The 27,328-nt window shown below is 38.6% G+C and overlaps 1 protein-coding gene and 1 pseudogene across 1 annotated transcript in view; both read left to right on the plus strand.

Annotated features, from left to right (window-relative positions):
* Window positions 1-27,328, plus strand: part of IL1RAPL2 (interleukin 1 receptor accessory protein like 2) — a 1,188,406-nt gene that overhangs the window by 1,002,335 nt on the left and 158,743 nt on the right. The window lies entirely within an intron of this gene.
* On the plus strand, window positions 483-880 carry LOC114111319 (small cell adhesion glycoprotein-like; annotated as a pseudogene).

The raw sequence follows: 27,328 nt of genomic DNA on the forward strand, positions 1-27,328 counted from the left end.
AGATGTCCATCAGCAGATGAATGGATAAAAAAGCTGTGGTACATATACACAATGGAATATTACTCAGCTATTAAAGAGAATGCATTTGGATCAGTTCTAATGAGGTGGATTAAACTGTAGCCTATTATACGGAGCAAAGTAAGTCAGAAAGAAAAACACCAACAGAGTATATTAATGCATATACATGGAATTTAGAAAGATGGTAATGATGACCCTATATACAAGACAGCAAAAGAGACACAGATGTAAAGAACAGACTTTCAGATCTGTGGGAGAAGGTGAGGATGGGATGATTTGAGAGAATAGCATTGAAACCTGTATATTATCATTTGTGAAACAGATCGCCAGTCCAGGTTCGATGCAGAGGCAGGGTGTTCAAGGCTGGTGCCCTGGGATGACCCTGAGAGATGGGATGGGGAGGGAAGTGAGAGGGGGGTTCAGGATGGGGAACACATGTACACCCATGGCTGATTCATGTGAATGTATGGTAAAAACCACCACAATATTGTAAAGTAATTAGCCTCCAATTACAATTTAAAAAAATAAAGATTTGCACCTCCCTACTGGTGCCCGTCCTGCTGCTGCAATGACTAGTCTCCCAACCATGCCTCCTCCAGCACAAGAACTGTTGGCTACCACAATTCTAAAGGCCATTGAGGACCTGTCCCTGGTAACTGAAGCCAGGACACCGCTCATTGCAGTTGTTATCACAGTGGTCTTCCTCACTCTGCTCTCAGTCATGATTTTGATCTTCTCTTACCTGTAGAAGAACAAAGGCAGCTACATCACCTACGAACCTGCAGATGACAAGCCCAGCGCCATTGTCCTAATGGAGAGTGACTCAGCCAAGGGCAGGGAGAAGGAAGGATATTTCATCTAATGGTCCCTAGTCCCCAAGGAGCTTATCCAGGCTCCAGTGCTAACACAGTATTTATTAGGTGAAAGTTTTACCTGAAACCCATGAGAAGCATCCACTGATATGGGTAGATCTGAGCTCCTTCATATGCAGAGTACATCATGAGAAACTCTGGGCTGGAAGAAGCACATGCTGGAATCAAGATTACTGGGAGAAATATCAATAATCTCAGATATGCAGATGACACCACCATTATGGCAGAAAGTGAAGAGGAACTAAAAGCCTCTTGATGAAAGTGAAAGAGGAGAATGAAAAAGTTGGCTTAAAGCTGAACATTCAGAAAACTAAGATCATGGCATCTGGTCCCATCACTTCACGGCAAATAGATGGGGAAACAGTGGAAACAGTGTCAGACTTTATTTTTTTGAGCTCCAAAATCACTACAGATGGTGACTTCAGCCATGAAATTAAAAGACACTTACTCCTTGAAAGGAAAGTTATGACCAATCTAGATAGCATATTGAAAAGCAGAGATATTACTTTGCCAACAAAGGTCCATCTAGTCAAGGCTATGGTTTTTCCAGTAGTCATGTATGGATGTGAGAGTTGGACTGTGAAGAAAGCTGAGCACTGAAGAATTGATGCTTTTGAACTGTGGTGTTGGAGAAGACTCTTGAGAGTCCCTTGGACTGCAAGGAGATCCAACCAGTCCATTCTGAAGGAGATCAACCCTGGGATTTCTTTGGAAGGAATCATGCTAAAGCTGAAGCTCCAGTACTTTGGCCACCTCATGCGAAGAGTTGACTCATTGGAAAAGACCCTGATGCTGGGAGGGATTGGGGGCAAGAGGAAAAGGGGACAACAGAGGATGAGGTGGCTGGATGGCACACCGACTTGATGGACATGAGTTTGAGTGAACTCCGGGAGTTGGTGATGGACAGGGAGGCCTGGCATGCTGCGATTCATGGGGTTGCAGAGTCATACATGACTGAGTGACTGAACTGAACTGAACTGAGCTCCTTCCAGGACACAGACCCAAATGCCAGCATCACTGACACCAGGGGACAAAAAGAAAGCTGTTCATGTCTCTAGCCAGGTCTCTGTCACACATCTTCTGACTGATGAGTGACATGGAGCTGTATTGGGCAACACTGTAGGATATACCCAGTCATCTTCACTTTTTTCACAGATTGAAGGGAAGAAGAGTGTTGGGGGTCACTTGATGCTCCTGTGTCCCTTACCTGGTCACCTAGTGAAAACCTGAGTGGAAGTAATATCCTTAGTTCTTCCCAGAGGCGGGAGACCACAAGCAAAGGCCAGACCAGGATGGCCAGGAGACTGTGGAGAACTCCCTCCTGATGAATGTGCCACTTCCCTTAATCTGAGCTCTTCCTTTCCTTAACCCCCCAACAATCTAGAAATATGCTATTTTTATTGGAATTAAAACCATTCATTGATACAGAAATCAGATTCTCATGTGCAAGAAATTACTATCTTTATCCTTTGACTTATCCTTGCTGAAACCGCTGTGACAGTTTGCTTTGTTGCTGTTGTTCAGTGTCTGTCATGTCCAGGTCTTTGTGACCCCATGAACTGCAGTATGCCAGGCTTCCCTGTCCTCCTCTATCTCCGAGAGTTTGCTCAAGTTTGTGTCCATTTTTGCTTACTCAACTTACTCGACTCTCTTTGCCTGTGTTTTCTCCCAAGCAAAGGGGGCCCCAGAGAAGTTTCAGAAGTTCCCAGAACAATCTCAGGGGTTTGAAACAGAGATGGTCCTGGGAAGTTTGTCCTAGAAGACAGTCATTAGAAACATACCCTGGGAGATAAGTTGTTTAGCGTCCATCCTAGCAAGGGCCAGTATGTCCCTGATCCATTCTGTGTGCACACAGAGGGAACCGGGAACAACTTGTCACTTTTCCCACCAGTGCTCTTTCTATCAAGCCCAGAGAGGCTTCTTGGATCTCACTTCATCCATCTCAAGATGAGGCATATTCAAAAGGTACAGTGTTTTGGTAGAAATCATTAACTCTCCATGCATTGTTTACTTTGGAACTAAACTAAACCTCCTTCAAGGTCTTAACTATATTGTCTTTATTTTTCAAGTCCACCCAAGGTAAGATCCAAGAGTTGAAAAATCAATCTTAGCAACTTATATTCCAGTTTTCAGCATTTCTCCAAACAGAATTTTTGAAAAACTGAAGGTCACACTGAACTTACAACTTAACAAGTTGTTAAACTAAAAAACATTTGCCTCAAGTCAAACTAAAGGGCAAGTGAGAGACTCATTTGTTCCCTTATTTCTAAGTTTATGGTCTGAATTCCTCTGGCCTAATAGGCTTTTAAGAATTTGAAAGTGCTTAGGAAATAAAGTGAAGAAAACTAAACATCTAGAATGGAACTCATGAAAATGGTCAAATCTTAGCCTCATACCCCTGCATTTATTTCAAAGACTTCATTTTTAAAAAACTGCATTTGATTAATGGTTTATACTTTTCATTTTCCATTACTTCTTTGATCCTGACAACAAACCAGTGTGGAAGATTATGAAGTCCATTTTCCATTACTTCTTTGATCCTGACAACAAACCAGTGTGGAAGATTATGAAGTCCATTGAGTTAAAAGCTCACATATCTAGCAGTTAACTAAATCTGAAATTTTGGTCACATGATATACAGTCTTACACTCTGGCAGGCAGTAAGACTGTCAGAAATATTCCAGTCCTTCTAGCCATATGGTAGGAATGCACTTTCCTGCCCAGCTGAAATTAGGTGTGGCCAACATGACTTACTTTGGTCATTGAAATGTGAGCAGAAGTGACGCATGACATTTCTTGGTGGAAGCATTTAATTGACAGTGCTTAGCTTCAGCCTCTCAATTATCTTTCTCTGGTGATTGTTGAAGCACCTTTTCAAGATAGATCCTCTTTCGGCCTGGGTTTTTAATGATTACCTTGGAAAGAGCCTCCACCCCATCAACTTATATTGTATGTGAAACCTAAATTAAAATAGTTTTACTATTTTAAGTAAATGATATTTGGATTATTGTTTCCTTTTGAGACATAATCTATTTTATCCTGACTTACAAATATATTCTTTCAATGGGAATCACAAGTGTATTCTCATTTAAGTATGTCTTCCTAATGGCTTCATATCTGTTGAAACTTACTCTTTTGGGGCTAGCAATATTTTTGCACAGCTACATTAGCAACATTTTATAACCACTCTCTGTTTAAAGGATTCTAGATTTGATAGACACGCTGGAATGAGAGTCAATGCTCTATTCTTTTTAAGTGTAGTGATGATAGATTAATCACAGATTAAGAACTTAAAGGAATTTCATGAGTCTAGCAATTCTGCCTCCCACTGTTAAAGGCAGAGAGCATTTTCTCTTCTTCCATTGTACATACTTTGCATTGGCAAGAAATATATTTGACATAAAAGGGGAAAACTATGAATAGTAGAGAAGAAGAAGACAAGGCATGAATTTGGGAACTATTGAGCCTAAAGTGCGCTTCAGATATTACCTATGAAAGAGGAAAAAGGAGAAGAATGTATAGGAATTAGAGAGAGAGGATAGTCATCTTTAGCATCTTTGTGACTTTGAATCAACATTCTGTTATGTTAAAATAGAAATAGATTTCTCTGAATATAATGGATCATTTTTGAGGGTGCACATGTTAGATATTGCTACCACAGCATTAAAAAAAATTAACAGTCAACTTCTTGAAGCCATAATTCAGGGTTAAATGTAGCTTTCCCCTCATCATGTTCAAGAGCTCACTTTCTTTCCTTGACTGAAGTTATCAAATCACTAATAAGGAAAAATGAAGTACAGTCTATAGACTGTTAGAATCATAACCTTTATAAATGGAAGAAGCCTTAGAAATTATGTGTTTCAACTCTGTCTCTTATACATGAGGAAACTGAGACTCAGAAAGAAGAGTCTTGGCTCATTTCATACACAACTCTCTACATTTCCTGGATATATACATGTGAGTGCCAGGACTTCTATCTATTTAATAAAGTCTTAAAAGTATCTAATAAGCAAGTTCCTAACTTTTCTGTAGGCAGTTTTGGTAGACTGAAACATAAGCTGGATCCTCTGTGTGTTGGTAAATGACAATATTAATGGTGTGATAATGATGATAATTAAAATGAGTTGTGATATAGGAAATTGGGCTGCTATAACGCAACAACAAAACAAGTGAATACTGATTGTCTTAACGAAGATTGAAGTGGCTTGTTTATTTTCCCCCTTGCATGTTCATCTACATGTAGGTAATCCATGGTTGCTGTAGTAGATCTGTGTTGTCAAGGCTCCAGGCTCCTTCCCTTTGTGACTGCATTATCCTCTCTTGCACTAATCCACAGGGCCAAAGATGATAATCTCAACACTATGGTCATAGTGGGTAATAATTCCCTCATGATGTGTTACTCTTTTTGATAGCAATTTATTCCAACTTGATTTATTCTTAAAGGGCATTATCTTAATTCAAATGGAATGTTGCCTAGAATAATTACCATACTAAAACTTAACAACTATTTCTCTGGAAAGGAGAACACTTAAAGAAGAAAATTCATGTCTACTAAGGCTTGATAACTTGAGAGTGTGATAACGGAGATGTGGGGAGGCTCACAAACACTAGACCACAGAAGATAGCTACCCACTCTGCTTATATATTGGGTTAAACCCTTGCGTTGCCCCTTGTTTCCTCTCTTTTACTAAGGAGGAAATTATCATAGCCTTCCTTAATCAGTCCCTAGATTATACTTCAAAATCAGATTTTTAAAACTTTACCTGGAAATGAAGATATTCCAAGTATTTCTAACTTCACTTTTTCCTTCGGAGTAAGGACACTTAGTCTGCTTGTCCAATGACATAATTGATCGTAGAAGCATTTGGTGATATCACTCTCTCCCTGCCATGCCCAATATTTTTCAGATTCTGAATTTCCCGCCACTCTGGAGACACAAACATCTAGAAAAAAGAAGTGATTTACAAGAACCTTTAACGTCAGGAAAAAGTAAAATGAACCACAAGGATAAGTTACTATGTCAAATCCAATGAAGCAAATAATTCTTAGAAGATGGTTTATTTTCCAAGTGAAAGCATAGACTTATAGAATACTTAGGAAAGCTTAAGTTTGTTTTATGGCCAGGAATATAGTTTGTGGATGGAAATTAATTACTTTTTTGTCCTAGATCTCTCTGAGGTTAATGTGTCTTAAGTACAGGTGTACCTTGTTTAAAGTAAACCTAACATTTTAAAATCCCAATTGGCACAAAAATCAAAATTAGTTTTTGGCTCTATAAAAGGATTGAAGACAGGATTTCTTTATATACCATGGTACTCTAGTTCAAGAGTCAGCAAACTATGACCCAAGAAGAACCAAACCTGACAAGCCCTTATTTTTGTAAACAAACTTTTATTAGCACACAGTCATGCCCATTCATTAAGTTTAGAGATTATTTATGGCTGTTTTTATACACTACATTGGCAAAGTTGTTGCAACAGTAACTCTCTGACTAGCAAAACATGAATTATTTGCTATTTGGCCCTTTACAGAAAAAGTTTGATAAGTCCTACTCTAGTGCATTCAAATTACTCTGGTGTTATTCATATTGCACAAATGTGATTTATTTGGAGAAATTAAACATATTTTGATATGGCTGGAGAATAGTGCACATATACAAAAGTGATAAAGCTAGTGGGGTGGAAAGAAGTCATAAAGAACTTCGTGTATTTAGTTAAAGAGTTTAAACTTGATCCTGAAAATAGTGGGAAACTGTGAATGGCATTATTCCAGTGGACTGGTGTGATTTGGAAAGAAATCAATTAGGAAAGTATTGTTAACCAGTCAAGAAATGATGAATACCTGAGTTTATGTGGTAAAGTCCAAATGAAGTTGAAGGAAACAGATGCTAATGTTATTAACAAGACAGAAACAGCATGATTTTGTGAATTAGTGAATGAATGTTAGCAGCAAGGAAAAGGGAGAAATGTGGGTAGACTTAGATTTCTGACTTAGGAAAATACACATGTTAGCACCATATGACAAGGAGGAAATTTTCAGGGAAATAAAATGTGTTTGGTTTTGTACATGCTGAATATTATATGCATGTGAGACATTCAGGTGGAAATAGTCCTTCAGCAAGTTGCAACATAAGTTTGGAACACAAGAGTTCTGAGATACAGACTTGAAGTCATCAGAATTAACTGGAAATGTAGGCAATAATTTGGAATAAATCATTCAGAAGAACTTTATACAGTAAAAACAGCATCAGGGATAATACCAGTATCTAAATGATTGTGGAGGAAGCCCACAAAGAAAAATGGGAATACCATGAAGAACATTGAAAAGGAGCTTCCAACTGGCAAGGGGAAAGGAAATATAATGAAAACCAAGAGAAAATTCAATTTTAAGAGAAAATGTCAATTACCTAAGAGATATCAAGTAATCAAGTAATACTGTGGCAGAAAATTATTCACTGGGTTTGTAAATATGGAGGTCATTGGTGACCTTAGTGAAAGCAGTGACTGGTAAGGAAGGGAAAAGAAACAGTGAATATAAGCTAATCTTTCAAGTAATTTTTCTGTAGAATACTGGAAAAGCCAGTAACTAGAAGGATTCTTAAATCAAGGAAGTGTTTCTTGAGGATGGGAAAGACTTGAGTGTATTTATCATGCTGGAGGGCTGGAGTCTCTAGAGTGGAAGGAGAAGATGCAAGAAAGGTCCACAGGATCTGCAGGTTACCTTGCCAAGCAAAGGCTGTACAAGAGCCCCATATTCTATTTACTCAGCTCACTGTCATCCAGGCTAATCAAAAAGAGAGAGAGAGAGAACAACATTTAAACTTTGGATGATAATCAAGTGTCTGAGAACATGATTCAGACATTTCAACTTGGGATAATAATCATGTGTCTGAGAACATGATTCCTCCCATACAATAGCTCAGTAACACTTGCTTTCTGAGATCTGTCTTTCTTTAATAGGATCAACTAGTAGGAATATTTAAATTTCTTTTTCCAATCAGGCAGGAATCACTGAAAGTCTAGAGGGAGGCTAGAGAGTAAGTGGGTGTGTGAAATGTTGACTGGTCCCTTTGCTGTCTGTCATGGTACTTGAATGTGCAATCAGCTCTATGTTAACACTGCATTTAGAGAAGTAAAATACTAGTGTTACGTATACTTGGGAGAGACCTGAGCTTGCTCTTCTCAGTGGTAAATGGTACACTTTTGTGAGACCACAGAAGTGTACATTGCTGAATGTGTGGTGGGGAAAAGAGGGGTTCAATATAACCTGCTAATAGGTACAATTCATTAAAACATCCCCTGAATCTTACAGACATTAACCAGATCACCCATTGGTGCAAAATTAGAATTGAAGATACAAAAGTTGATGAGGAATCAGTTTAGCATTATTAATTAAGCCTCTGAATATATATGCCAAGTTCCAGTAGGTCAGCAGGATAGTGTGTTCATGTTCTAGATGCAGATTCCAGAAGCCCCACTGCAGGTGCTCAGAAAGCTTAGCCCAGTCTCGTCCTTTGAGGAACTCATGTTCTCGTAGGGCACTGAGACATAGTTATGTGATAGAATACATGTGTGCAACACCTCCATAACCTTACTGCCTTGTTAGTGTTATGCAGACTTAATAGGGGAAAACCTCAAAATACCCTAGAAGTAGCAGATGCCATTACAGTGAGTGATTAAACCAGCTGTATGACTGATTACTTTAGACAAGACAATTACCACAAATGCATTTATTGAACAAAATTCCATTAAGTACCTACTCTGGGCAAAGGATTTCTTTGATAATAGAGCTGAAGACTGAAAATCCCACCATCTTTTTTGATGGGCCTATGTAACATTAGTTAACATTAGTGGAAAGTTACTTCTAGAAAAATTGCACAACAAAGGATACTTAAGACTTACTTTGATATTTTTATTGAATGTTGCTTGAAGCAGTCTATGTAAGGCTGAGCCAGAGAATGTCTTCCCAATTACTCTGAAGCCACATCTTTGCCCTTATGCTAAATACTAATGGTATTAATACAGTGAAACATGGTTTAGCATAATCTGTGTATATTTTGTCACCTCAACTAGGTTTATACATATCAAAGATAGTATATTTCTTCTGCTTCCCTTTTTTCTCCCATATAGTAGGCACTAGGTACATACTATTGTGGTTGATTTTTTAAAAATATTAAGTATCTCTCTCCTCAGACAAAATTGAGGGCACATTTTCCAGACTACACTTATCCATGAGAAAGCATGTACCCACCCCCTCATCCCACCCATAATCTATATTGAAGAAGTTTAAAGTGCCAGACTATAATAGTTTCCCCTCTGCTGACCACACTCCTTCACTCCCCCCACAAAACCCCATCTCTTTTTCCATTCTGTGGTAGGACCTAAGATGCAGTCAAAAATGTGGTTTCTATTGCTCTGAAGTTATGTCAGCCTTGAAGAGTTCAAGATGTTTCCAGTTGTAGGAAAATTTTTTCACTTTTTTTTTTTTGTAGAAGATGTACTTTATAATCATTCATAACAGCAGAAAAGTTGTAAGTGCTTTTGACCAGCTTCTGTGAACATGCTTATAGATTAGTAAATATATATCATTGTCTCACACTGTGGGTATGTCTTGAAACAAATTATTTTTCAAAGTAGGACTTACCTACTGTGTTCAAGGTTAAGTGGTATGTCAAACATAGGGGTTGTATGAGACATAGACCATGTCTGCTGAGTTTGTTTGATATTTTATTATTTACATTTGACATTTTTCCTACAAGTACCTTTAATTATGCTTTAAATCACTTTAAATCACAGTGACTAATACCTTTTCTGATGTAATACACTGTGCCTCACTAGAATTGGGAATATTTCTTTTGTAGTTTATCCTTCTAGAATTCCAAATACCAAAGGTAAGAAGACAGAGAATTCAAGAAAACCCTGATGCAAGTGATATTGGAGCACAGTATGGGGTGAGATCCTTTCAAAGCTATTGGCCGCTCGAAAATATACCATTAATAATTGCAAAGGGAAACTAAGTCAAACTCTAGTCCCAACACTTATCAGACAAATTTATCCTGTTTCTATTACTAAGAGACACTGAAAATCTATCAGTGATTTCTGTAGTTTGCATAATGGACCCCTTCTTTAACCACTTTCTAGAGCTATGTGATCAATAAATGTTTGTTGAGGAAATGAACAAAATAGTGAGTCGCTCTTGAGGTCCAGGTTGCAGGGCTGCCTCGTAATTGAGATCTGTTTTATAGTGAAAGTCGCTCAGTTGTGTCCAACTCTTTGTGACCCCATGGACTATAGAATCCATGGAATTCTCTAGGCCAGAATACTGGAGTGGGTAGCCTTTCTCTTCTCCAGGGGATCTCCCCAACCCAGGGATCAAACCCACATCTCCTATATTGGAAGGTGGATTTTAAATCACTGAGTCACCTGGGAAGCCTCTGTCTTGTAATACTAATGACTTTAGTTTCATTTTCATTTAAAAAAAAAAAAAAAGCAAGCCCTATGGTGATTTTTCAACCCCTAAAATAAATTCACACGAGGAAGATAAAAGTTTAAATATAATCACGGCAAAAACTTTTAAAAGTATCTTATAGTTAAAAAAAAGACTTTTAAAAAAGATAACTAAACACATTTGCTTTCATTCTTTCTTTTTTAACTTTTTATTTTATGTTGGAGTATAATTGATTAATGATGTTTTGACAGTGTCAGGTGTACAGCAAAGTGATTCACTTAGACATATACACATAGCTATCCTTTTTCAAATTCTTTTCCATTTAGGTTTTTACATAATAATGAGCAGAGTTTTCTGTTCATACAGTAGGTCTTTTTGATTATCCATTTTAAATACAGTAATGTGTACATGTCAATCCCAAACTCCCACCTATTCCTCTCCCCTTCCCCCCATAATGATAAATTGGTTCTCTAGATCTGTGAGTCTTTCTGTTTTATAAATAAGTTCATTTGTATCATTTTTTAAGATTCCTCAAATGAGCAATATGATATTTTACTTTCTCCATCTCACTTATTTCACCCAGTATGATAATCTCTGGGTAGCCTCAGTTATATAGAGAGAAATAGAACTGGAGAAGGATATTCCTAAGCTATGTTTATGTGTGGTGCTGGCAGGAGGAGGATGGCTAAGAAGTAATGTTCAGCGAATCTCATGTGTTTTTTGGCATACTCTGTCAAAGGCCACCTCCCTTGCATCCACCAGCTGAATAAATGTACAGCTGCCAGTAGTGATGTGTCTCCCATTTCCCCTAACCAGAGGCCCAGAGCAATCACCTTGACTCACTCACCCTAAGGACAGCTGGAGACTCGGGGGACTTTTGACAATACTGAGAGAGAAGAGCCAGCAGCCAGATAGATTTCACCACATAGATACCTAAAGGGAGCTGGACAGGGCAGAGCAAAACATTATGGAGCCAAAACTTTGAGCCTCTAACACAAAAGGCTACCCAGAGAGTAAAACAGAGAAATATCCCTAGGATAACCCTTAAATGGAGAGGGTTTGACAGTCCTTTTAATTGCTTTAGAATAAATTCTGCTAATCCTCATGAGACCCATTTGTACAACTTAAAGCATTTTATGGAAATTCAAAAAAATAAATTGAGAAAATATCTTAGATTTTCATGCTGCAAGGTAAGAGGGAGAAGGATAATATAATTAAAGGGGGTGGGGAGAAAAGAGAGAGACTCCTAAATCACTAACATTTGATTTTGACATCCATTCTGGGACACTTTTTTTCTTCTGTGGTCTCACCTTAGGTTTGTTCAGACTAATATCTAAAGTAGTTGAAAGTGCCTGGATACACACTGAGAGAACCTAGAAGCAAAAGCTTAACATAGAATTTGGGATGTACCATCTGCTATAGATGAATTACAGAAAGGATTAACTGCACAAAGTTAATCTGGGCTAACTCTACTGCTATGACCATGCACTTTCTCTTTTGATAGCCAATGCCTACATGGTAAAGAATCTGCCTGCAATGCAGGAGACCTGAGTTTAATCCATGGGTCAGGAAGATCCCCTGGAGAAAGAAATGGCTATCCACTCCAGTATCCTTGCTGGAGAGTTCCATGGCCAGAGGAGCCTGGTGGGCTATAGTCCATAGGATCACAAAGAATCAGACCCGACTGAGCAACGAATACTTTCAAGGGGACAGAGAAGAAGGAGGAAAGGCTAAAAGAAAAACATGGTTGTGGTGGTGTGGTCCAACTGAACTATGAGGGAATTCATGGTGATTCTACATTCTTCCTAGCTTCAGTCTCTCACAATATGGTGGTCAACTCATCCCAACTCAGCAAACAGAAGAGTTTGTCACCTTACTTGTGATCCATCTTGGGAAAAGGTTCTGAAGAAGCCACCAAGACCATGGGGTCACAAAGAGACAGATAGGACTGAGCAAATAGCACTTTCATTTTTCTTTCACTTTCAGAGAGATTATAAACTTCAGATCTAACTGGATGTTTGTTTTATCCCTATTTTATTTAATATTTTATTATGAAGTGTCCCCACATAGTTATTCTTTTCAAGCAAGTTGAATTGTGTTGTGACTTTTTTTTTTTGCCACTTAGATATATCACAATGTATTTAATTTATACTACTCTTCTTGAACATTTAGGCCATGTCTAATTTTTCACCAGCATAATGAATATTATTATTAATAATTAAAAAGTTATTATTTATGATTATTTCCTTGAAATAAGATCCTAGATGCATAGATTATTATATCAAAGACAATACATATTTTTGAGGCTCTTGATAACACTTTTAAACTGCTTTCCAGAAATATTCTATATATTTACAACCATGCTAGCAGTATATGTGAGTGTCTATCTTGCATTATCCTCCAAGATCTAGAATATACATATATGTGCATATTCTATTTTGGAAAATAGTATTTAAGTTACTACTATTTGTACTACTTTTGAGTTAGGGTTTCTGTTTATAGACTATTGTTAATTTTTCTTGAGCTATCTATTCATGTACTTTGGCAATTTTTTAAAATTTATTTTACTTGGATGTTAATTTTTTTAGCTACCAGTCTATCTGTACAACCCTTCATCTTCCATATTTGCTGCAAATTTTATCCCAGCTCCTTTGAGAAAAAATTTACATAAAATTAACAAATTTTAAGTGTACAATTTAATGAGTTTTGGTAGTGGTCAATTGTGTAGGCATCACAACAGCTGATACATGGGATATTTTCATTACCCCCCAAAATTTCCTTGTTCTAATTTACAATCAGCACCCCCTCCCTAACTAGTCCTAGGCAAACAATGACCTGCTCTATAGCATTATAGTTTTGCCTTTTTTTAGAGTTTTGTAGAAATGAGATTATAGTATACAATAATTTGTACATGTGATTCACTTAACAGAATTCTTTTGAGATTATCCATGCCTTTATATGTATTGGTAGGAGAAGGAAATGGCAACCGACTCCAGTACTCTTTCCTGGAGAATCCCTGGACGGAGGAGCCTGGTAGGTTACAGTCCAAAGAGTCAGACACAACTGAGTGACTTCACTTTCACTTTAGTTCCAATCATTTTGTTTTTATTGCATTGGTATATGACAAATTGTTTATGCATTCCCTATTCCTGAACATCTGAATTTTTCCTAGTTTGGGGCTACTGTGAAAAAGAGCTGCTATGACCCTTACTTGTGATGGCATATGTTTTTATTGCCTTTGGATATAATTGCTTGTCCATACAGTAAGTGCAAGTTTGAAAGAAACAACCAAACAATTTTCTATAGTGCTGTACTAATTTGTATTCTCTCCAGCATTTCAGTTGTCACGCATCCTTGTCAACAAATGGTATTGTCAATATATTTAGTCATTCTACTTCATGGTGTCCAGTCCCATCTCTTCATGGCAAATAGATGGGGAAACAGTGGAAACAGTGTCAGACTTTATTTTGGGGGGCTCCAAAATCACTGCAGATGGCGATTGCAGCCATGAAATTAAAAGATGCTTACTCCTTGGAAGGAAAGTTGTGAACAACCTAGACAGCATATTAAAAAGCAGAGACATTACTTTGTCCACAAAGGTCCATCTAGTCAAGGCTATGGTTTTTCTAGTAGTCATGTATGGATGTGAGAGTTGGACTATAAAGAAAGCTGAGTGCTGAAGAATTGATGCTTTTGAACTGTGGTCTTGGAGAAGATTCTTGAGAGTCCCTTGGACTTCAAGGATATCCAACAGATCCATCCTAAAGGAGATCAGTCCTGGATGTTCATTGGAAGGATTGATGTTGAAGCTCCAATAGTTTGGCCACCTGATGTGAAGAGCTGACTCATTTGAAAAGATCCTGATGCTGGGAAAGATTGAGGGCAGGAGGAGAAGGGGACGACAGAGGATGAGATGGTTGGATGGCATCACTGACACAATGGACATGGGTTTGGGTGGACTCCGGGAGTTGGTGATGGACAGGGAGGCCTGGTGTGCTGCAGTCCATGGGGTGGCAAAGAGTCAGACACAACTGAGCGACTGAACTGAACTGAACTGCATGTGAAGCAACATCTCAGTGTAGCAGTAATTTGCATTTTCTTAATGACTAATGATGCTATTTTATATGCTTATTTGCCATTCATATATCATCTTTGTTTTAATTGAAGTATAGTTGATTTACAACATTATATTAGTTTTAGGTACACACCATAGTGATTTAAGATTTTTATAGATTATACTCTATTAAAGTTATTATAAAATATTGGCTGTATTCCTTGTGCTGTACAATATATCCTTGAAACTTATTATATGCCTAGTAGTTTGTGCCTCTATCCCCTACCCCCATCTTGCCCTTACCCCAGTCCCTTTTCCCACTGGTAACCAATAGTTTGTATTCTATATCTGTGAGTGGGTTTCTTTCTTGTTATAGTCACTAGTTGGTTTTATTTTTTAGATTGCACATATCAATGATGATTACAATGTTTATCCTTCTCTGACGTATTTTACCAAGCATAATGCTCTCCAAGTCCACCTATGTTGCTGTAAATGACAAAATTTCATTCTTTTTATGGCTGAGTGATAGTCCACCGTGTGTGTGTATCTTTTTTATCAATTCATCTGTTGATGGTCACTTGTGTTGCTTTCATATCTTTGCTATTATAAATAATGCTTTTATGAACATCGTGGTACATGCATTTTGGGGATACTCAAGAATGAAATTACTGAATCATACGATAGTTCTATTTTAAGGTTTTTGAGGAACCTTCATATTGTATGCCTTAGTTCAGTTCTGTTCAGTCAGTCATGTCTGACTCTTTGCGAACCAATGGACTGCAGCATGCTAGCCTAGTGATTCACCACAAATTGTACAGTAACAACTTCCTGAAATAAAGGCAGAGTTCAATAGGGATAAACTCAACTCCTGTCTAAGATTTGGTCTGAAACCTCATCTTCTGTATCATGGGAGAATGCCATAATTTATCTGTGAGTAACCTGCCTCTTGAGAAATCTGTATGCAGGTCAGGAAGCAACAGTTAGAACTGGACATGGAACAACAGACTGGTTCCAAATAGGAAAAGGACTATGTCAGTGGCTGTATATTGTCACCCTGCTTATTTAGCTTATATGCAGAGTACATCATGAGAAACGCTGGGCTGGAAGAAACACAAGCTGGAACCAAGATTGCCGGGAGAAATATCAATAACCTCAGATATGCAGATAACACCACCCTTATGGCAGAAACTGAAGAGGAGCTAAAAAGCCTCTTGATGAAAGTGAAAGAGGAGAGTGAAAAAGTTGACTTAAAGCTCAACATTCAGAAAACGAAGATCATGGCATCTGGTCCCATCACTTCATGGGAAATAGATGGGGAAACAGTGGAAATAGTGTCAGACTTTATTTGGGGGAGCTCCAAAATCACTGCAGATGGTGATTGCAGCCATGAAATTAAAAGACACTTACTCCTTGGAAGAAAAGTTATGACCAACCTAGATAGCATATTCAAAAGCAGAGACATTACTTTGCTGACTAAGGTCCATCTAGTCAAGGCTATGGTTTTTCCTGTGGTCATGTATGGATGTGAGAGTTGGACCGTGAAGAAGGCTGAGCTCTGAAGAATTGATGCTTTTGAACTGTGGTGTTGGAGAAGACTCTTGAGAGTCCCTTGGACTGCAAGGAGATCCAACCAGTCCATTCTGAAGGAGATCGGACCTGGGTGTTCTTTGGAAGGAATGATGCTAAAGCTGAAACTCCAGTACTCTGGCCACCTCATGTGAAGAGTTGACTCATCGGAAAAGACTCTGATTCTGGGAGGGATTGGGGCAGGAGGAGAAGGGGACGACCGAGGATGAGATGGCTGGATGGCATCACTGACTTGATGGACATGAGTCTGGGTGAACTCCGGGAGTTGGTGATGGACAGGGAGGCCTGGTGTGCTGCAATTCATGGGGTCGCAAAGAGTCGGACACAACTGAGCGACTGAACTGAACTGATCTGAAACTCCTATTCTGAGCAAATGCTTAAAAATGGTTTGATTTGGTATGTTCAAAATATTTTAAAAGTTCTAGAAAGAAAAAAACAGGGGGAAGGAAGGCCTGATTGATAACTCTTTATTTTTTTTTTTTTTTAGTTTTTTATTTTTAAATTTTAAAATCTTTAATTCTTACATGCATTCCCAAACATGAACCCCCCTCCCACCTCCCCCCCCACAACATCCCTCTGGGTCATCCCCATGCATCAGCCCCAAGCATGCTGCATCCTGCGTCCGACATAGACTGGCGATTCAATTCACATGATAGTATACATGTTAGAATGTCATTCTCCCAAATCATCCCACCCTCTCCCTCTCCCTCTGAGTCCAAAAAGTCCATTATACACATCTGTGTCTCTTTCCTGTCTTGCATACAGGGTCGTCATTGCCATCTTCCTAAATTCCATATATATGTGTTAGTATACTGTATTGGTGTTTTTCTGGCTTACTTCACTCTGTATAATCGGCTCCAGTTTCATCCATCTCATCAGAACTGATTCAAATGAATTCTTTTTAACGGCTGAGTAATACTCCATTGTGTATATGTACCACAGCTTTCTTATCCATTCATCTGCTGATGGACATCTAGGTTGTTTCATGTCCTGGCTACGAACATTGGGGTACATGTCTCTTCAATTCTGGTTTCCTCGGTGTGTATGCCCAGAAGTGGGATTGCTGGGTCATAAGGTAGTTCTATTTGCAATTTTTAAGGACTCTCCACACTGTTCTCCATAGTGGCTGTACTAGTTTGCATTCCTGATAACTCTTTAAACACCAGCTTATTGTAGACAAAAAATTAATTGGGAAGAAATTGGAGGTTTCCAAGCAAGGGGATCAATATTAATACATCAATTATTAAAAGAGATAGTTTGGGATATAAAAAAAAGTTTTTGAAATGGGCAGTGGCAATAACTGCACCACATTTTGAATGTACTTAATACCACTGAAAATGACTAAAATAGTAAATATGTCATGTATATTTTACCACAGTTTTTACTGCTAGAGAGAAAAAGAGAGAATGAATGAATGAATGAAGGATGACCATAAAGAGTGCTCTAAAAGGAGCTTTTTGTTCTGGTAGAGGAACTCATTCTATATATTACTGCCTTTTGAAAGTTTTAGGTTTTTATTTTTAAGCCCATGGAACTTGAGAAGAGTGAAGGTATTCTTCCCTTGCCCCTGTCCAGGAAGAATACCAGAAGTTTAAACTGCACTGAGAACAGCCTGTGAGTCAGGAATACATAGGTCTTAGCAGAGAGTAACTATAGTTAGTGAGCGATTAAGAGGTTTCAGTGCCCAAAGTGACCAGCCTCATGCCAAGCCTTGATGCCCCACAGCCTCTATCAGAGCCAACAGTTCAGGCAGGTGGCAAACAGGACTTATGCCCATGCCAAGACCTGGTGCAAGATTTCAAAGCTGAACTGATTTGAAGTGAGTTCTAATTAGATTGGGGGGTTAGTAGGATTTGATTAAGCTAATTAGGGCAATCTCTGGGAGACAGTGAGAGACAGGGAGGCCTGGCATGCCGCAGTCCATGGAGTTGCAAGGAGTTGGACACGACTTAGCAACTGAACAACAACAAGCTAATTAGGATTTATAACAATCTGTGTTATTGTGCTAGGTGTTCTTTTTACTTCAGGTATTTTCCCTGTGATCTTTCTTTTGATTGATTTCTGCAATCAAACCATCAGGCTCATGGAGTTATTTTTAATAGAGAAAAAAAATATATATATATATATACACATGCATATCAGAAAAGGAGAATGAGATATGGTTATCTATAGCTTATCTTAGAGATCTATGTTTACAAAGAAGTGAAGAGCAAGAATTAGCTGGATAACCTGTCTGTACCACCAAATGACAGCAGCTACATGAGTTGCAAGTTTAATTCAACTAAACTAAAACAGATAATGACAATGGTGTGATCACTCACCTAGAGTGAGACATCCTGGAATGTGAAGTCAAGTGGGCCTTAGGAAGCATCACTACGAACAAAGCTAGTGCAGGTGATGGAATTCCAGTTGAACTATTTCAAATCCTAAAAGATGATGCTGTGAAAGTGCTGCACTCAATATGCCAGCAAGTTTAGAAAACTCAGCAGTGGCCACAGGACTGGAAAACGTCAGTTTTCATTTCAATCCCAAAGAAAGGCAATGCCAAAGAATGCTCAAACTACCGCACAATTGCACTCATCTCACACGCTAGTAAAGGAATGCTCAAAATTCTCCAAGCAAGGCTTCAGCAATACATGAACCTTGAAATTCCAGATGTTCAAGCTGGTTTTAGAAAAGGCAGAGGAACCAGAGATCAAATTGCCAACATCCACTGCATTATCGAAAAAGCAAGAGAGTTCCAGAAAAACATCTATTTCTGCTTTATTGACTATGCCAAAGCCTTTGACTGTGTGGATCACAATAAACTGTGGAAAATTCTGAAAGAGATGGGAATACCAGACCACCTGACCTGCCTCTTGAGAAACCTGTATGCAGGTAAGGAAGCAACAGTTAGAACTGGACATGGAACAACAGATTGTTTCCAAATACGAAAAGGAGTACGTCAAGGCTGTATATTGTCACCCTGCTTATTTAACTTATATGCAGAGTACATCATGAGAAACGCTGGACTGGAAGAAACGCAAGCTGGAATCAAGATTGTCAGGAGAAATATCAATAACCTCAGATATGCAGATGACACCACCCTTATGGCAGAAACTGAAGAGGAGCTAAAAAGCCTCTTGATGAAAGTGAAAGAGGAGAGTGAAAAAGTTGGATTAAAGCTCAACATTAAGAAAACGAAGATCATGGCATCTGGTCCCATCACTTCATGGGAAATAGATGGGGAAACAGTGGAAACAGTGTCAGACTTTATTTTTGGGGGCTCTAAAATCATTGCAGATGGTGACTGCAGCCATGAAATTAAAAGATGCTCACTGCTTGGAAGGAAAGTTACGACCAACCTAGACAACATATTAAAAGGCAGAGGCATTACTTTGCCAACAAAGGTCCACCTAGTCAAGGCTATGGTTTTTCCTGTGGTCATGTATGGAAGTGAGAGTTGAACCATAAAGAAAGCTGAGCACCAAAGAATTGATGCTTTTGAACTGTGGTGATGGAGAAGACTCTTGAGAGTCCCTTGGACTGCAAGGTGATCCAACCAGTCCAGCCTAGAGGAGGTCAGTCCTGGGTGTTCATTGGAAGGACTGATATTGAAGCTGAAACTCCAATACTTGGGCCACCTGGTGCAAGATCTGACTGATTTGAAAAGACCCTGATGCTGGGAAAGATTGAGGGCAGGAGGAGAAGGGGACGACAGAGGATAAGATGGTTGGATGGCATCACTGACTCAATGGATATGGGTTTGGGTGGACTCCAGGAGTGGTGATGGACAGGGAGGCCTGGCATCCTGTGGTTCATGCGGTCACAAAGAATCGGACATGACTGAGCGACTGCATTGAACTTAACTGAAAGTAAAACAACCCAACTTTCAAGGACATGACTAATACATAGAATGTTTGAAAATTCTGGAAACATTAGAGATCTTTATTATTAAACAATATGTTAGTTTTCCTTCAACCTCCGAATGTTTTGCTGGCAAAATGCCACTAAATGTAATTCATGGGAACAACCACTAATGTGAAAAAGTACAGTACAGAAATGAAAACACTTTTAATATGTTTCCTTATTTTTCAGATACCTTGTATATGCCCAGATCTTACATGTCATACTCCATGCAGTGGACATTCTAGTCTAGTTGCCTTTTATGAGTAATGAGGAGAAAGAGTAATGCCCTTCTATTGATCAATCCCACTGAATTCTGGTTATGCCTTTCTATTTAAATTTTGGTAAAATTTGGTTTATAACATTATATAAGTTTCATGTGTAAAAGGTTATATTTTAACTTCTGCATACACTAACAGCAAAAGTTTTGTTTCCATACGTCAGCATTTAGTTGATCACCTTTACCCATTTCACCCTCTCCTAACCACCCTTACCCTCCGGTAATCCCTACTCTGTTCTGTTTATCTATATGTTTGCTTTGGTTTGGTTTGGTTTTTCACTATTTTTTATATTCTACATTTGAATGAAGTCATGTTGTATTTTGGTATTTGCTTTTCTCCATCTGGCTTATTTCACTTAGTATAGTACCCTCAAGTTCTGACTACCAAAACACTAATTTGAAAAGTTAAATGCACCCCTATGTTTATTGAAGCATCATTTACAATAGCCAAAATATGGAATCAACCTAAGTGCCCATCAACAGATGAATGGATAAATAATATATATATATATGTAGGCATACTCATACACACACACACATACACACATCTTTTTGTCCTTTTATACAATGCCCCTGATGCCAGGAAAGATGAGGGCAGAAGGGAAAGAGGGCATCAGAGGATGAGATGGCTAGGTGACAGGCACTGATGCAATTGACATGAACTTGGGCAAACTTCAGGAGATGGTGAGGGACAGTGAGTCTTGGTGTGCTGCAGTCCATGGTGTCACAAAGAGTCAGACATGACTGAGTGACTGAACAACAACATACACACATACATATGTATTATATACATATATTTATATACAGTAGAATACTATTCAGCTATAAAAAAGATGACATTTGATTATGCCTTTTTGCCCAGGATTTTTTTTTATTCTTTAATGACTGCGAACTTGAAATTATGGCCATAATTGAAGTTCAATTTCTATGTCAAATTTTGAAAATGGTAGGATATCTGTAACTGTGACTCAATGCTTAATGGAAAAAAACTGGAAGGATTTGGAGACCTGGTTCAGATATTGCTGGTAAAGATTAATGGATTCCCCACTTAAATTCCTAAGAACATCCTCTCAGAGAACTTGAGAACCTCTCATCCCAAACCAAGAGAGTGAGAAGCCCAGTGCCCAGCCTCTGGGTACAGAATAAGATAAATAACACTGTGTAGATAATCAGGTTTGTTGGTCTAATGCAAGATCAAGGGTACTTTCCATGTGTTCTTTGATTTCTACAAGACTAGTGCTTTCAGAGAGCCAGAAGGGACTTGATTATGGACTGTCTTGAGATCTGTGCTTAGAAAGACACTGGTCTTTCCAACTTCTGGAGTACCTATGATCTCTTCAAGAAATAAGATGGACAATAGGGGAGACATTGTATATTCTATGGGCTCTCTGCCTATCTGTGGCTACTTTTGGTAACAGCTCCTGGTAGGAAAAGTAATGCTACCATCCATGGGAGTACAGATGAGATGGATCTATTGCATAATATCTTTATTTAACAAGTACGTTTCCCAGGCTGCTGGGTTGGATTTGGTTATTAGAATAGCAGACTGATTCTCAGACACCGTCTTAAAAACAGTGACTTATCTTCTTAACTTATTAAGTCAAATTTTCTTTTAATCAGGTAACTTTTAAAGGCATTTTTCCTTTAAAATAATTCTTAAATCTTTATCAAATTTATGTGTAAGAAAATTTACATGTCTGAAATGTACAGATTGATAATGTATCTACCATTTCAGTTAAGGTGGAAAACATTTCTATCTAGCTCAAAATTTCCTTTGTGCTCCTTTATAGTAAATCTCCAACACCTCCCACACCTTTCCCCATGTAACAACTGGCCTTTTTTCTTTGTAAACTGTAGGTTCATTTCATATGTTCTAGAACTTCCTGTAAATTAAACCATGTAGAATATATTCCTTGGTGTTTATCTTTTTCTGCTTAGCACAGGGTCTCTGAACTCTGTTTTTGTGTGTATCAGCAGCTTTTCTTTATTATTACTATCATTATTAGTATTATTTTATGTGAACATAATGCACATCTTCTAAGTTCAATAGCTTATGGGCATTTAAATTCTTTCTGGTATATGCATTATGCTACTATGGACCTCTACATACAAGTCTTTCTGTGAACATGCATTTTTATTTCTCTTAGGTAAATATATGAGTAGAATTTCTAGATCATGTGGTAAATATATATCTACCTTTATAAGAAACAATAAAATTGTTTTTAAAAATAGTTGTGCCATTTTACAATTCCACCAGCAGTAGATGAGATTTGTAATTGCTCCACTTTCCTACCAACACTTGACATTATCAGGCTCTTACATTATAGCTATTATAATATGTGTGAGGTGGTATCTCATTGTGGTTTCAATTTGCATTTCATGATTACTTATGATTTTATTATTTGATTTGATTTGATGATTTTATTTTATATTTATTTATTTTATATTTGATTTTATGATTTTATGATTACTTATGAGCTTCTTTTTATATACTTATTAATAATTGCTATATTCTCTTTTGTGAAAGACCAGTACCAGTCTTCTGCACATTTTTATTGGGTGGTTTATCTGTTTATTACTGTTAGAATTATTTATATAAACTGAATAACCATCCTTTGTCACATATAGCTGTTGTAAGTATTTTAACCTGGCCTATGGCTTGCTTTTTCATTTTCTTAATAGTGCATTTTAAGAGTAGACATTTTTCCTTTTTATGAAGTCCAATTCATAAATTTGCTTTTTATAATTCATATATTTTGGTCTTGTGAAATAAATTATTAAAACAAGTATTAATAATAATAATTACTATTGTTATTATTATCTTAAGAATTATTAAGAGCATGGACTTAGGGGTTACATAGACCTGGGTTCCAGTGGCACTGCCACTTACCCTGCAGCCCTGGACAAGCAACCTAACCTCTCCATTTCTCATTTTTCTGATTTGCAAAATGGGGATAATTCTATTATCTACCTTCCAAAACTGTTGTGAGGGTTAATAAAGATCCCTGGAGAAGGAAATGGCAATCCACTCCAGTATTCTTGCCTGGAGAATCCCATGGACAGAGGAGCCTGGTGGGCTACAGTCCATGGGGTCGCAAAGAGTCGAGGGTTAATAAAGATAGCATATGTGAAATATTTGATGGAGTTCCTGGAATAGCAAGCACTTGTTAAAGGGTAGCAGTTATGTTTGCAATGTGTGTCTTTGGGACTTTGTTATCATCTTTTTAACACTCCTCTTCTCCTTCTTCATCTGAGGCAGGAGACAAGAAAATTTCTCTACATGTGTTGAATGGCCAACCTGTAAGAGTATTGTAGCTAAACGTTGCTCTAAGGACACGTTGGCTCTTAATGAAGGTATAAAGAATATGTGTGTATGCTAAGTTGCTTCAGTCATGACCGACTCTGTGCAACCCTATGGACCATAGCCCGCCAGGCTGCTCTGTATATGGGATTCTCCAGGAAAAAGTACTGGAGTGGATTGCCATGCCCTTCTCCAGGGGATCTTCCTGACCCAGGGATCAAACCCACATCTCCTACATCTCCTAAACTGGCAGGTGGGTCCTTTACCACTACCGCCACCTGGGAAGCCCTGAAACAAGAGGGTCACAGAGGCCAATGAGTTGGGTCCAGAATGGCCACTGACCACCTTAAGCAATAGCCACCCAGTTCTGAAGACTTGCTTTTTTGAGCCCAGAGCATCACATAGCTCGTGGATCATCAAACTCCCTTCTTCAGACAGGGTTTCCTATGTTTGATTCTGGGTCCCATTCTAGTCTAAGACATTTTCCTTTTTAAAAAATATCCTCTCAAATTCAGAAAGATAGTACTATCCTGACCTTGTCATAATTAACAATAGCTATTTCTTGCTAATGAGCTATTACCTGAAGCTCCACATAATTCTTCTGACAGGTGCACAGGCTGACTAACAAGATTTGAACATTCTCAAATCAGCTGGCAAGTCTTTGGAAAATGATACTGAAAAAGTTCTTTGACGCTTACTTACCAACCTTACCCACTATATGTGAATGACAAGTACAGGGTTGCTGAATACGGAAGTTTGGCTTTAGCATGTGCCTAGCATATAAAGCCATTTTAAAGCTCTCTTTAATAGATTATCCGATAGGGATTAGATGCAGTCTCTACTACTTCCCCATGGATAAACACCTACTTAGAACATTATCATTCAATAATTTTCATAAAGAACAACTGACTTTTTAAAAAAGATACCATCCAAAAATACTATTAATCAGACAAGTCTTTCTAAGAAATCCTTAATCTGATTGCTTTGGAGATTGCCTTTTCTTAATATATGTGTCAGCTTTACCTACTTCTAGTGGAAAAAAAAAATAACCACACACACCCCTATGCAGAAAGAACAAATAGAGAAACAGAACAAGAGGCCTTAGCTAAGAAGCATAGTAGAAAATGGAGTTTTCTGCTCAACTAAACTCTCTGCTTAGGGAGGTAGTGAAGCATAGTAGAAAGAATGATGGAGTTTAGAATCAAAGTAAGGAGTTAAGTCCCCTTTTCACTAATTATTACCTGTGTGGCTTTGAGTCACAACCTCTCTGACCATGTGGAAAATTTGGGATAGAATTGCCTATGTTACAGAGCCATTGATAAAATTCAAATTTAGGTATTAAAAATTTGTAAAATCTAAAAGTAAGATAAGGGAAGGGAAGAGTAATGAGTTACCCACTTGTATCCTGAAACCATCCAGGTAAGGGCTTTCAATTAGATGTCCCTTGTAGTGAAGATGGAATTGGACTGTCCCGATTTCCCTTCAATAAGAGGCTTGTTGCCCCAACTGCTGGAGGTGTGTCAGGACACAGACACTTCAGCTTTTAACCCATTCATGAATTAATTCACCTGCGCAGACCTGCCTCATTTAATAAATGATTAAGGCCAAGATATGAAGGACCATTATAGAAGCTGCCGCTGCTGCTACTAAGCCGCTTCAGTCGTGTCCGACTCTGTGCAAGCCCATAGATGGCAGCCCATGAGGCCCGCCCCCCCCCCCCCCCCCCCCCCGTCCCTGGGATTCTCCAGGCAAGAACACTGGAGTGGGTTGCCATTTCCTTCTCCAATGCATGAAAGTGAAAAGGGAAAGTGAAGTCGCTCAGTCGTGTCTGACTCTTAGCGACCCCACGGACTGTGGCCCACCAGGCTCTTCCGTCCATGGGATTTTCCAGGCAAGAGTGCTGGAGTGGGGTGCCATTGCCTTCTCTGACTATAGAAACAGAAAAACCAATTAGAACATTTTCATAGTTTTCCAGGTGAGAGATAATGGCAGCTTGGCTAAGATCTGTGGCAGTTGAGATAGAGAGCAATGGATACACTGAGGCTTCCCAGGTGGCTCAGTGGGAATTAAAAAAAAAAAAAAATCCAACTTCCAGTGCAGGAGACGTAAGAGACGTGAGTTCAATCCTTGGGTCAGGAAGATCCCCTGAAGGAGGAAATGGCAACCCACTCCAGAATTTTTGCCTGGAAAACCTCATGGACAGAGGGCAGGCTACAGTCCATGGGGTTGCAAAGAGTCAGATATGATTTAGCAACTGAGCACAGATATATTGAAGATATGCTTTAGATATAGATTTTAAAAGACTCAAAATGAGAAGAAGAATGGAGTAAAAGGTACACTATAGATTTTTGGCTAGGTATGAAGTTTTATTTTTAAAACCATCTTAATTTTGAGATTTGTAGTAGACAGCCAGGTGAAGATTTAAAGGACATGGTATATACATGATTTTGTAACTCAGGGGAGAAATCAGGGTAGGAAATACAGATGTCAGAGTGTTCTGCATAAGATTGTGTTCGCTCACTCAGTCTTGTCTAACTCTTTGTGACCCATGGACTGCAGCACGCCAGGCTTCCCTGTTCTTCACCATCTCCCAGAGCTTGCTCAAACTCATGTCCACCGAGTCTGTGATGCTATCCAACCATCTTATCCTCTGTCATCCCCTTCTCCTCATGCCTTCAATCTTTCCCAGCATCAGAGAGTTTTCTAATGAGTCAGCTGTTCGCATCAGGTGGCCAAAGTATTGGAATTTCAGCTTCAAAATCAGTCGTTCCAATGAATATTCAGGACTGATTTCCCTTAAGATTGACTGGTTTGATCTCCTTGTATTGCAAGCGACTCTCAAGAGTCTTCTCCAACACCACAGTTCAAAAGCATCAATTCTTTGACACTCAGCCTTCTTTATGGTTCAACTCTCACATCCATACATGACTATTAGAAAAACCATAGGTTTGACTAGGCAGACCTTTGTTGGCAAAGTAATGTCTCTGCTTTTTAATATGCTATCCAGGTTTGTCATAGAGTTTCTTCCAAGGAGCAAGTATCTTTTAATTTCATGGCTGCAGTCACCAAGCGCAGTGATTTTAGAGCCCCAAAAATAAAGTCTCTCACTGTTTCCAATGTTTCTCCATTTATTTGCCATGAAGTGATGCAACCAGATGCCATAATCTTAGTTGTTTTTTTTTTTTCCGTTGGTAGAAAAATCACTATTTTTTAAGTATAAATTTATTTATTTTAATTGGAGGTTAATTACTTTATAATATTGTATTGGTTTTGCCATACATCAACATGTATCTGCCACAGGTATACATGTGTTCCCCATCCTGAACCCCCCTCCCTCCTCCCTCCCCGTACCATCCCTCTGGGTCTTCTCAGTGCATCAGCTTAAGCCAACTTTTTCTCTTTCTTCTTTCACCTTCATCAGGAGGCTCTTTAGTTACTCTTTGCTTTTTGCCGTAAGGGTGATGTCATCTGCATATCTGAAGTTATTGATATTTCTCCCGGCAATCTTGATTCCAGCTTGTGCTTCATTCAGCCTGGCATTTCGCATAATGTATTCTGCATAGAAGTTAAATAAACATGGTGACAGTATACAGCCTTGATGTGCTCCTTTCCCAATTTGGAACCAGTTCACTGTTCCATGTCCAGTTCTAACTGTTGTTTCTTGACCTGCATACAGGTTTCTTAGGAGTCAGGTCAGGTGGTCTGGTATTCCCATCTCTTTCAGAATTTTCCACAGTTTGTTGTGAGCCAGGCAGTCAAAGGTTTTAGTATAGTCAATGAAGCAGAAGTAGATGTTTTTCTGGAATTCTCTTGCTTTTTCTATGATCCTACAGATGTTGGCAATTTGATCTCTTGTTCCTCTGCCTTTTCTAAATCTAGCTTGA

The sequence above is a fragment of the Ovis aries genome, chromosome X, assembly GCF_016772045.2.
Source record: "Ovis aries strain OAR_USU_Benz2616 breed Rambouillet chromosome X, ARS-UI_Ramb_v3.0, whole genome shotgun sequence".
In the NCBI taxonomy this organism is placed as follows: Eukaryota; Metazoa; Chordata; class Mammalia; order Artiodactyla; family Bovidae; genus Ovis; species Ovis aries.